Here is a 12,930-nt window from a genome sequence, read left to right on the forward strand (position 1 = left end):
ATCCCTGCCGCCTCTGTGCTGACCGCGCCGTCAACCAGGCCAGCATCTGCACTTTCAAATAATTCATATTTCATGACCTAATCTCTCAGTGATCTGTCCATTGTGGCTCTAACTTTTTATTAGAGATTTTTTTTTGTTAGCGCTTTTTTTTAATCCACACATCCGTCTCCGCAACCACGCTCCCGACGCGTATACCCAGAGGACGGGCGCAGCACCTGGTCCAGAAAGCAAGAACTGGGACAAGCCTGCATGCACTCGGTTCACTGAAATCCAAACATGGATGCACAAAACACATGGGCAAACATCTGTTCTGTCCACGCAGTGTCACATTTACACCTTTATGTAAATAACCTCTCCAAGCTCAGGATGCTGCAACACTCAAGCACAAAATGAACTATTTACATGTGGACATGCTCTCTACGCATGGTGCCAATGTCAGCAACCGCTGAGCATATTGTTTATAAAGGTTTTATAGATGTTTACACTAGCATTAGTTATATCTGTGGTTTATACAAAATCTTTTGCTATTCAATGTATAAAAAGATGTTTTCATAGGCTTTCATGGGTGTTTTTTTCATGTTTCTAATACTCAATAAATAAATATTACAACAAAACATGCAGTGTTACGTTCCAAAGATGGAGAGGGCTGAGAGGAAATGACAGGAAAGCGAAAATAGGGTTTTAATGGGAGCCAGGCCGCAGAACAGAGAACTAGAGGGACTCTTACGCCCCCTCGTGGATCATCAAAACACTACAACACTATAAAAGGATTCTTCGAGGGTAGAAGACTTAAATCAATATGACTCTAATGTTCCCACAAATCATAATGAATTGAATGTATGATTGTGTTTGTTGTGTAACTACAAAAAGTTGTCTGGGATTTCAGTCACACATTTTTATCTTCTTCCTGTAAACTGAAGCTTCAGGATAAACAGTTTTATTTCACCCTTTTTTTCTCTCTCGCTAAACTGACAAATAAATTGATCATCATGAATTCAATCAAATGTATTGGCAGAGGAGTTGAAACAGGACTTTAACAGGATTTGCCCTAATGAATGTTTGTTTGGCTGTTTCTGGCATTATAAATTAATAAGACTGTACAAGAAGGAAATATCAGCAGATGTTGGCATTTTGTTGCTTTGGTGAACATGAAATACAGGTTTACGTGATACACTTACATTTTAAGGAATAGGAACGATACAAATGAAAGCAGAAAGCGATGATGTACATTAGTAAGATTTGAACATATACAGCGGCGACATGAAACCAAATAATGGGATTAAGGTGGTTAATGAAAATGTGATAAAGATAATATACATCCATCATACCACTTTATTCAACCCTGTCCATCATACACAGTCACACACACACTCTCACACATATGGGCAGATTTGGAGTTGCCAAGTGATGTGAGATGCATGTTTTCTGCCCGTGAGAGTGCCTGAACAAAATTCAAGCATGCACTGTCAGAACACGCACACTCCACAGAGAACGCCTGGAACTGAACCGGGATTATTCTCAGTGTGAGGTAAGAGTTGTCACCACTACAACAGTTCCTGTTCATATAATACTCTAGTTGCTAGATTACTTTGAGTAAAACCATGCAACAACAGACAGAATTTAAAATTTCTGCTCAGAAAACCCCCCCATTTTCACTCTTGAACTGAGAATATGTTTGCTGTGGGACAATGGTGCGAACTACTACTACAATGTTTAGCCCCTCACGCATGTACATGGCAAGAAGCTATACATAAATGAGTGTAAACTCAAGTTGTTTTACATACTTTTCAAATGACACAAAGAGCATTGGGGAGAAAAGCATCTGCTTTTTAAAGTCAATTTATGTCATTACATTTTTTTTAATTCAACAGTGTTTATTAACCACCTGGTTAGAGGCCCTTAACATAGGAATTCTACCTGGAAAACAGCTGCAACAGCTGTTCAGTAGTCACCTGGGATGCAATTATAAAACCATCAATCCATACATCTCTGCGACTGTTTTAACCATTTTGGGGGTTTGGGGGCACTGGAGCTCATCCCAGCTGACTGGGTGAACAGGTTACGTTCATCACAGGGAAAACACAGACAGTCACACACCTACAGACAATTTAGAGTTACCAAATCGCTCCATGTGGCTATTTCTAGGCTCACACCAAGAGAACATGCAGACTCCACAAACAAGAAGCTTACAATCTGGATATAAGCCACAGGAGTACTGATCACTGCATCAAAGTGCAATACCTCCTACATACAGTACAGGACAAACATATAACTTCAACATAGACATAAAGTCTGGTTGCTTTGTATACTTACAGGAAGCAGGGTAAGCATTAGGGGAGTGTGAAGGGAATTTATATTAATACATTTTTTTCATCAGCAGGGTTTATTCACCACCTGGTTGAAGGCTCTTAACATTGGAAATGTACCTTCACAACAGCTGCCCAATAGTCCTCTGAGGTTCAATTATGAAATAAAAACCATTAAATTCATCACTTTATGTTCTCATTTTTACCCCAAAGATTAGTTATAAATGTGACTGAATCAGTTCTTATGCTACAGCAGCTCAAACACCTATCAGTGGGTAACGAGCTTCACTTTTCTTTCTTTCTTTTTTTTTTTTTGTTGTCAGACAAGTGGGGAGAATAAGGAATGTCCGACAGGGAACCTCTCCACAAACCCATGTAGGTATTGGGATTCTGCTGTGATCATAACGTACATTCCGTTTACAGGTTGTAAATTATTTTATGTGTACAGCAAGTACTTCTATTTCAATTCAAACACATCCTCCTCTATGTGACCTCATCAGTCTTTTTTATACTCCTTAATGAAAAGCACCCCCTGGTTCCAGATGGATAAGGTGAAGGTGAAGTTATCCTCCCTGCTGCTCTCATTTATCAAAAATAGGCTGCAGTGACATGAAAAGAGTAACTGACAGGTCTTAAAGTGGAGTGTTTGTGTCTCTCAGTCACAATCAATGCTTGTGAAGAGCTTTCCTGTCCAGCTCCACCTGCAAGGCACTCACTGTGTGTCCTCTGGATGTCCCCCGGTTGTCAGCATGATCTTTTTTCAGCTATTGAAGCATCTGGAAACACCCCAGTATTTTCCCAACAGAGACGCATGTAACAAAAACAATTTGATTTTGGGGTGGCCTTGAAACAAAAAAGAGATTTTCTTTATTTTTAACGTGTCTTTTCAAATAAACGTGGAGGAACGTGTAAAAGTCACTTTCTGACACAGATGAGAACCAATATGTTTTTTCCACCATCGTGGCTCATTTAGCCATTTCTGGTCTACATATGCACAAAAACAGATACATGTGATTTAAACGGTGTAAAAATAATACTGTCCCTAAAACCAAGTGATCAGTGATCTGTGATGGTCTGTTAAATGGTGACTGTGACTGAACCCTACACTCTTCCATAAGTCGGTCAAGAATAGCCAGTTTCAGATTCTGTATGTTTTTAGTCAAAGATTTTTATTTTATTTTTTTTTCATTATTCCAATAAGTGGAAAAGAAAACGTGTGAACCCGTGTTGGTATTTCTATCTTTATGGGGACGTTGATCTGTGTACATAGTAATGTCACGGGGACCACAAATCTTGTGGGGACCATGTTGTTTACTATCCAGTAGAATGACAGTAGTAGTGCACCTAAATCTTCCAACAAAACATATATGCATCAATTATGGTCATATTCCTGAAAGAGGAAGGAATCAAATGACCTCATGCAAATTCCATAGAAAACTAATGTTTGTCCAACTTATAGAAGCCTTGGGAGATAACACCAAAGCTTTAATTAAATTACATGTCAATAGCATTTTAGCAATAGCTCAAATAGTCAATAAATACACCATTGACAGATATTGGGAGAAAACAGCATCCCTGGGTTGTGGATCTTGTGTTCTTGTCTGTGTTACATTGTGTATTTTCAGCTGAAAGCTCTGTTTTGGCCAAAGTCACCTTGATGCAGTGACATCGAGGCCCATTCAAAGAGTTGTGTGCCTTGGTCATGACATCAGCGTTTTCAGATGTAACACAAGAAGTGAATGTGAGTGAATGTGGCCTTCAAAATATAATTGGGTTGACATGTCAGACAGTTACAGAGGTGAAAGTACGGTAGATATTCCTCATGTCATATTATAAAGCCCCAACCTTTGAGGAGAATCCTGCAGCTTTTATTAATCCAGTGACACACTTAAGCCTAACTGGCTGTCTGCAAACTCAAGTCTGATTATCTTAGCAGGTATTGAGGTTCTGTGCTCGCCTCTGTGAGACTGCGTACTAAAAACGAGATGTGGCATCTTTTTCACAGCTCAGCTTTTGCACCATTGTCAGGTCAGTTTCCACAGTTTTGCGGCCTGCTTGCAAACACTCACACTATTCTAAATAACCTCTCGAGCTCGAGCGTTGTGTCTCGCAGGGGCGGATGATGAAATATTTACGTCGTAGCTGTTCATGAATGCTCAACAGTCTTTTGCAACAAACCGAGGGGACGATTTTTGTCATGGATGTTTGCCCGCACACGCTTCACTCACACTACGACCGTCAGCAAGCACTCTGCGTTCAGCGCTATAGCCTTGGGTTTGTTGTTGAAGTGGGGAGCTGGCATTTTCTATACAATTAACACCTCTGAGATGTTACCTTGCACAACCTCCCCTCACGCCTGCCCCACTTCTCTCTCACTATACGCGTGTGTGTGTGTGTGTGTGTGTGTGTGTGTGTGTGTGTGTGTGTGTGTGTGTGTGTGTGTGTGTGTGTGTGTGCGCGCGCGCGCACGTGCGTGCGTGCGTGCGTGCGTGCGTGAGCGAGGAGCCTCCGTCTGAACCACTGAGTGGCAGTGTTGCCTCACAGTCCTGGCTGCTCCCCTACTGTAGACACAGATGAGACCCTCTGGCACTTTGAAACCGCTGATCTGCATCTTCATTAACATTCACTCTGTGTCAACTGGGAGAATGTGTGCTGATTCAACATGATGCTGTGATAATTGATTTCGTTATCATGTAGATATCAGGATGATCTCCTGTGATCTCCGGCGTATTTATGAAGCTTTGTAAAGGGACGATAAGATGAGAGCTGATATAGTGTGCGTGCGTGCGTGCGTGCGTGCGTGCGTGCGTGCGTGCGTGCGTGCGTGCGTGCGTGCGTGCGTGCGTGCGTGCGTGCGTGCGTGCCTGCGTGTGCAGGATGGATACTCTGTTCTGCAGTTAATACCGTGCGGTGGAGAACATATGATGTGTCTGCACACTAAGCACAAAGTGTTGACAGTGTGTGTGTGTGTGTGTGTGTGTGTGTGTGTGTGTGTGTGTGTGTGTGTGTGTGTGTGTGTGTGTGTGTGTGTGCCATCATTGCTGCCACTGTAAGTAGTTCTGTGAAGTATTCTTGCTGACCCATAGCAGACGTAACTCTTTGTTTTGCTCCCTCTAAGCTCGTCCTCCTTCGTCCAATAAACCACACACACATCCAAACACAGGTACATTTCTCCTCAGAGGCTTTCATTGCAGATGAAGGTTGTTTTTCTAAATATATAATTAGTTGGAGACACACACACACACACACACACACACACACACACACACACACAAATTGATTCTTACATGTTTTTGACAATGCTTTGATTCGTCCGTGTCTTTTCTTTCACAAAGAAAACTATGACAAACTTGCGGGGGGGGAAAAAGACCCACTTTCTTGTGTTTGTCTTGTTTACATGTCCTGTAACAATGGAGAAACTGGATGAAGACATGTAGCTAATGTTTCTATTGTTCACCCACAATAAAGGCAGTAATTCTATTTGTGTGTGCATGTGGCTTTCAAGTTTTGAATTTATTCTTTTCAATGTATTTAAGTCCCCACAATATTATACAACCCCCCCAATTGGTTGTCTTTTTCCTCTCTCTCTCTCTCTCTCTCTCTCTCTCTCTCTCTCTCTCTCTCTCTCTCTCTCTCTCTCTCTCTCTCTCTCTTTGTGTTGTTGCTTTTGTGTCAGCGTGTCTCGGTAAGTCTGGATAAATGGCTTTCTATTCAGGAGTGAGAAATGTCATCACTTTGTGTGCATTCGTGGGTGTGTGTAAGGGAAGAGCAGCAACACTCTTAGAAATAAATAACAGCATAAAGGGTCATTTCACCCAAATCAAACAGAAATATTTACAGTCCCATTTAAACCGTTTCCCATGTGGCGAATGCTCATGCAGGGGTTTTCATCACTTTTAACAATTCAAGCCACGTGTTGTTTACCACTTCATGATGAATGTAATGAGAGCAGACTGAGCAGCACATACCTGATACAAAATATGCATCAGTGTGTATGTATTTATACGTGTGTGTGTGTGTGTGTGTGTGTGTGTGTTTGTGGGGAGGGTTAAACTGTGATGTTGCACTGGATAGTATTATTATACTCCCTTCAGAAAGTCCTCCCACAAATGTGTCCGATAGTGTTTTGTTGGAATAGGAAAACCATAACATACCAGCTGCCTTATCAGTTCACACACACACACACACACACACACACACACACACACACACACACACACACACACACACACACACACACACACACACACAGTCACAGATTAACCTCCTCCCGAGTGCTGGTCAGGAAGCTAAATTAACTTTTCTTTTTTTTTTGTCCAGTTCTCACTTCTCCCTTTCGGTCTCTTCTTTCCTCCCGTCTTCCTCATACTTGTCCTTTCTCGCTTCTCCCACATTTGCTGCTCTCATTATTTCTTTTTTTTTTTTAACCTGCAGAAATATCTTTTTTCATTCACCCCCTCCACTCCCTCCACCCCCACCCTCCTTCAGCCCCTCTAGCTCAGCTTCCATATTGATTTACTCGATATCCCGTGGTCACATTCTTGTGGTGAAGGCTTCCGGCTGAAAACAGCTGACATTTACCTCTCAGTCACAACACGGCTCTTTTAAAACCCCACAAAATAGTGCACACATTTATGGCACGTGCCGAGTCTGTGAAATTTAAAAGAAGACAGCGGGCATTTTCCTGTCTGATGGGGGTAACGAACCACTTTGCTTTGTGTGAGAATTCAAAGACCAATAGTAAACTACTGTAAAATGAATTTTGTTCCAACTTTTCACCGTTGTGGAGCTTTACTATTCTCATAACACCTTCCTCGTGTATCCATTGGTTCTTGTTGCCATGGAGATGTCTCAGATCTTAGGTGGGCTTTAATCAAGGATAAAGTTGAGAGACAATGAAAAGTGGTGAGAAAATATCCTTTTGCAAGGTCATGGAAGTAGATGCAAAGTGTGTACACACACACACACACACACACACACACACACACACCCACACACACACACACACACACACACACACACACACACACACACACACACACACACACACACACACACACACACACACACACACACTAATATCTTGTTTCCATGACTTTGGGGGACATGACACTAACTTGCTTTACTTTAATATATTCTTTCCTGAACTCTAACAATCCTTTAACCTTACATAAATGGTCTTGACGTTAACATTTCATGACTTATGTAACTGCTTATTATGTGTGTGAGGAAGATAGGTCATATAGTGGTTGGAACTCTGACTGCATAGCAATAAGCTCTCCTGTTTGAGTCCAGGTCGATGATCTTTCTGTGCAGTTTGCGAGTTCTTCCCGTGCACGTGCAGATCATAGGGTTTACTCTAATGGTGACTTGGACAACACACATCATTTGAGGGCGTTGATGGATTTCATCCCCATTTCAATCCAACAAATATCTACCTACTTCAGAATCAAATGGATCTTTAACTTCACATTCAGTCATTTGGAAAAACTGCTTCGTACATTAGGGAGGAAGATGGGGAAGATAATGAGTTCAGATAATGTCACAGATTTATCTCCCAGCAAAGTCTGTCACAACTGCCACACACACACACACACACACACACACACACACACACACACACACACACACACACACACACACACACACACACACACACACACACACACACACACACACACACACACACACACACACACACACAGAGGACATATCTGTCTGCAGGCAGGATGACACCTGTGGAGAGAGAGGTGGGGACCAAAGGCTGCACCCTGCTCTCACCCGGTGGGGCTGGAAGGAAGGAACCAAAATTTGCCAACACGAGTGGGAGGCACTGCGTGCACACACACACACACACACACACACACACACACACACACACACACACACACACACACACACACACACACACCTGAGGTGTGCAGGGTGCACAAAATTAGGAGGGGCCCACCGCAGCAGGACCACCGGCAGAGCAGCTTAGAGGGATGTGTGGTGATAGTTGCGCAAATGAAATTACTTGCAGGCTTCATTTTTTTTTTCCATCTCACATTTCGCCCTGGCTGCCTGCTCAATTAAACGAGAATAAAAACCATGAAAACCACACGAGCAAATGTAGTCATTTCAGGAGTGCTATGTTTTGATTCGGCAGAAAAGGGCACAATGATACAGATGAAGAGCTAAACTCAGAACAATCAAGTCACAAGTGACTCTATTTTAAACTCCTCCGACGTCTTTGTTTGCAAGCTGAATGTACTCAGCCAAATAAAAAGATAACTTCATGTTTTATTCCTGGTGAGAGGATTAATCCATTTTACCCCTCCAGACTCCAGAGCTTATATAAACACTGTGATATAATTGCCTGCTGATATAAGTCAGTGTGAAATTGCATTAACATTTACTCAATCCCATTTTCTTCTCCTCTGTTTAGTGAGTCTTCACTGTCACTGTACACCGATAGCTGAGGCAGTTAATGTGTTTAAGAGCCAGCTGTCCCTCAAATAACACACTCAATAATTCATATCACACACACACACACACACACACACACACACACACACACACACACACACACACACACACACACACACACACACACACACACACAGACACACACCATCATCTATATGTGCGTGTGTGTGTGTGTCAAGATGCAGGTAAGCTCCAATGTTTGTGTGTAAACTCAGCGAGGAAGTAGCATTATACAAGTGCTGACCTGCTTTGGACGGATAATCTTTGCTTGCTAAGGAGGCACTGAAATATACAGAGAGGGTCACGGTGGATGTGTATCCAAGGCAATAGAGGAGTGTGTGTGTGTGTGTGTGTGTGTGTGTGTGTGTGTGTGTGTGTGTGTGTGTGTGTGTGTGTGTGTGTGTGTGTCCTCTTTACTAATGGAAATCAGATCTCTCATGTGTTGAGCCAGCAGAAGTCGAGCAGCAGATCCATCATGTCAGAACCAGGGTCAAAATCGCAGGCCGACCTTCAGTCAAGATGCTGAAAGTAATTTCCCCCAAATGTTTCGATTCGGCCCGAACCGGGCCAGCTCTTTAATTATCAAATGCAAGTGCCTTTAAAGATCTGATATCAGACCATTTGGACGGGGTTATAAAAAAACGAGTGGGTGGTGTTGGTGAGAGCACTTAAATATCGAGATTTGCAAACTTTAGTTTTTTTTTCCCTCAGTGAACTGCTCCGCTGCGACTCATTTGGGCACAATGCCTTGAAGTTGTTTCTGGCTCCTATGCGAGTCAATAACTGCAAATAAACCAGTATTATCAAACTGGCTCGGAATTTCTGGTCATAAAAAAGATCACATAAGCAAGTTTGTTGCAGAATTTGCCTTCAGAAGGGACTAGTTCTATTTCTACACCTCTCTCAAAAATTAATAATAGTCATCCAGCAAATACACTGCGAACCGCAACTTCTCGTTCAACTGGCAACATATCTGATCATTATTTGTCTTGGATGTCGGGTTTTTCTTTTTTTTTTTTACTATATATAACGGTGAACAAGAGGTCATTCGGTTACATTGGGTGATCCATCCATCTTCTTTACATTTCAGGAGTGCATCACTTGTACACTTGTTTATGTCATGGTCACAGGGCACCGGAGCCAGTCCCAGCTGACCGCGGGTGGATGCAGAGTACACAGTGAACAGGTCTCCAGCTCATCACAGGGTAAACACAGAGAGATAGACATCCACACACTCATACTACACAGAATACAAAACACACACACACACACACACTTCATGCGCGGGGCTCTTGGTAACCTGAATGGGCGACTGGAAATATAGAGATTTTACAGTGTTTTCAATTCGGTTCGGATCGTTGAGGCACTAAACCGAACTCAGAGAAAACCCACATAGGAAGAACATGCAAACTCAACGCTGTGGCGCTTCCAACCAGACTCAACTGGGATTCTTTCTGTTTGTGAGGCGAGACTGCACACTACTACATCGTCACATTGCCTTGCAGCTCCGATTTACATACATTTGACAGAATATTATGCATTTATTGTCACTGTATGAGTAGCATTAAAAAAGATTAATACAACTGTAGAGCAAAATACAACATAACAGCACACATTCAGTACGCTCGCACTGAAAAACTCAAGAGGTGGCGTAGGCAGCTTGAAAAGGTCATGTAAGGGTTAAAGATGTGACATGAGTTTAAAATGTGATGCGGTGGTTTGAAAGTCGCTGTCAGCAAATGAATAATTGATTGATACGTCTTATCACACATCATTTGTCGTAGTTCAGTGCAGAGGCGGCTTTTAGAGAGAAACTATCTTGGGGTTTTTTTGGGGCGGCGGCTGTGGCTCAGTTGGGAGAGCAAATCGAAATATCACAGATTTGATCTCCCACCTCCCCCAGTTCATGCCGAAGTGCCCTTGAGCAAGACACGAAACCTAAAATTGCTCCTAATGAAGCAGTGAACAAAGCACCAACACTTCATGTGATGTGATAATGCTCTTTAATCACGATCAAATTAAGTGTATTTTTATATTTTGGTGAATAATAAAATATCAGGATGATAGGCACTTTAATTACTGTCGCTGTTGGCCCGGGTGAAATGGTTTGGATACTATTTTTATATGCTCAAGACTTGTGCTCTCAAGGCCTGTTTGATCCACACTGTATGTTTATGGTGATTCTGTTGTTGAGGGGATTCAGCCAGTCAAACCTGTCTCTGACATGTTTTCCCTACTGGTTACAAGGCCAGTCATGCCTGAGGAAATAAGTCTCCACAAAGTTATTTCGAAAGTTTTGTTGACCAAATGCTCCTGCCAGCTCTCAGATAGCAAAGAAGTCTCCGTCGTTCAAGCTCAGATCCAAAAAGTTGTGGCTAAATGGAAAATGGAAATGAATAAAAAAAAATGGATGCAAAGACTTTCCAATATTTAGAGATTTGTCATCCTGGTCATGCATTGTGTTTAAGAACTGCTTCACATTTTGTCTTCTCCGTATGGTAATATCTCAATGTGTCTCATAAAATGAATTGCGTCTGCCTGGCTGGCGTGTTTGTCATGTGTACTCTTGTCGCTCCATCCACAATGTGTCTGCAAGCTTTTTACCCTTCATTGTGTCCACCTGGGTCCCGCCAAGTCCTCGCTGCCTCCGGCTGCGCTCTGGTTCATCAGTGGCCAGTTTATTGTGTGTTGTCTTCTCTTACCTCAGGTCTCTACTTTGTCTGTCTTGTCCAGGCCGTCCACCTGCTCGCATTGGGGTGTTACGAGTTGGACTGTTTGAATCCTGTAATTGTCAAAAAACTCATTTTCATTCACAAGAACATTTTCATGTAACTGTAACTGTAACTGAGAGACGGGTTGTCCAGTTGTGCCACTATAGTTTATGAATCTATCGTTTCATGAACACCTGGCGGGTATTGTTGGTCAAACATTTCATAAACGTGGTTGCGCATTATCATGTTGCGGAATGAAAGAAGCCGGTTGTTCTGAAAAGCTTCAGCATTGCTCGACTCTTCCCAGACGTGGAAGTTACCCAAGCCAGTACAATAATCAGCTCTGCACAGGTAGCACTACACCTAATACAGACTTTCAAACTGGTTTCATGCTCAACAATCTTCAAGAATCTTGTTCACCAGTTGATATTAGATAGTTTGGGTCGCAGGGGGAAGAAATTGATTAAATAGTTGAAAGTTTTTCTATGACAGATTTCTGTTCGCTCATCTAAACTGCTTACTTCTTTCAGTATGTTGTTGCCCAAAGATTAAAAGGTTATTAAATGTACGTAAGCTGAATCCAAAGTTTCATGTTAAATATACAGTTTATCACTCTCCATGTAGTAACACATTCTATTAACTTCAGACTTAATATCTACTATTGAATCACCGTGAAAACAGACACAAAGGATGTGAAGGACGCGCCGTCACCAGGTGGAGTTCGACTCCAGTCAGAAGACAGCTACACAAACCAGGGTTCATCTCCACTTTCTGCTCTGCTGCTTTAACTGGCACCAACCCCCCCCCCCCTCCTCCCTCCCTCCTCCCTCCTCCCGTCCACCCCCAACAAGAGCCTGATGATGTGCAGGCTGCACAGAGCAGGACTTTCAAACGATATCATTACCATTTCAAAGAACCTGCTGCTGCCTTACAGACCTACTAGCTGCGGTATGTTACACGGAGCCGATCTGTCATTTTCCGCACACCGGATCATTACTTTACATATTTTTCCATCCGAACGATAAGCCATCAACTGTTTGCTGCACTTTTCAGTCGGGCCAGTTGCCTGTGTGTTGTTTCAATTAGGGAAAAGGGGAACTCGATGCTGCGTGCATCCGTGGCTGTTGCGAGGGTATCCTGTGGGGCTTCACTGCTGCTTGTCAGTGTTTCAAACAAAAAGCCTTGTTTTTCTGCTGCTGTCAATTACATCCCAGATCTGGAGCAGAGACCGGCAGAGGGGGACTGATTCACATGCAGACCTCTGAGGATACATTTACACTGAACAGCAAACAGTTTTGAAGGACAAGGTTCATTTTTTCACCCCCCCCCCCACTCCGATTGTTTATTGCCCCACCAAAGAAGCGAGGCGGAGTCCATGCAGTGTCGGGGGAAATCTATCAGCCCCCAGTGTCTGCCTCATTCCAATACTGCTGTGCATAAATGCA

This window comes from Lipophrys pholis (genome assembly GCF_963383615.2).
Source record: "Lipophrys pholis genome assembly, chromosome: 17".
Taxonomy (NCBI): domain Eukaryota; kingdom Metazoa; phylum Chordata; class Actinopteri; order Blenniiformes; family Blenniidae; genus Lipophrys; species Lipophrys pholis.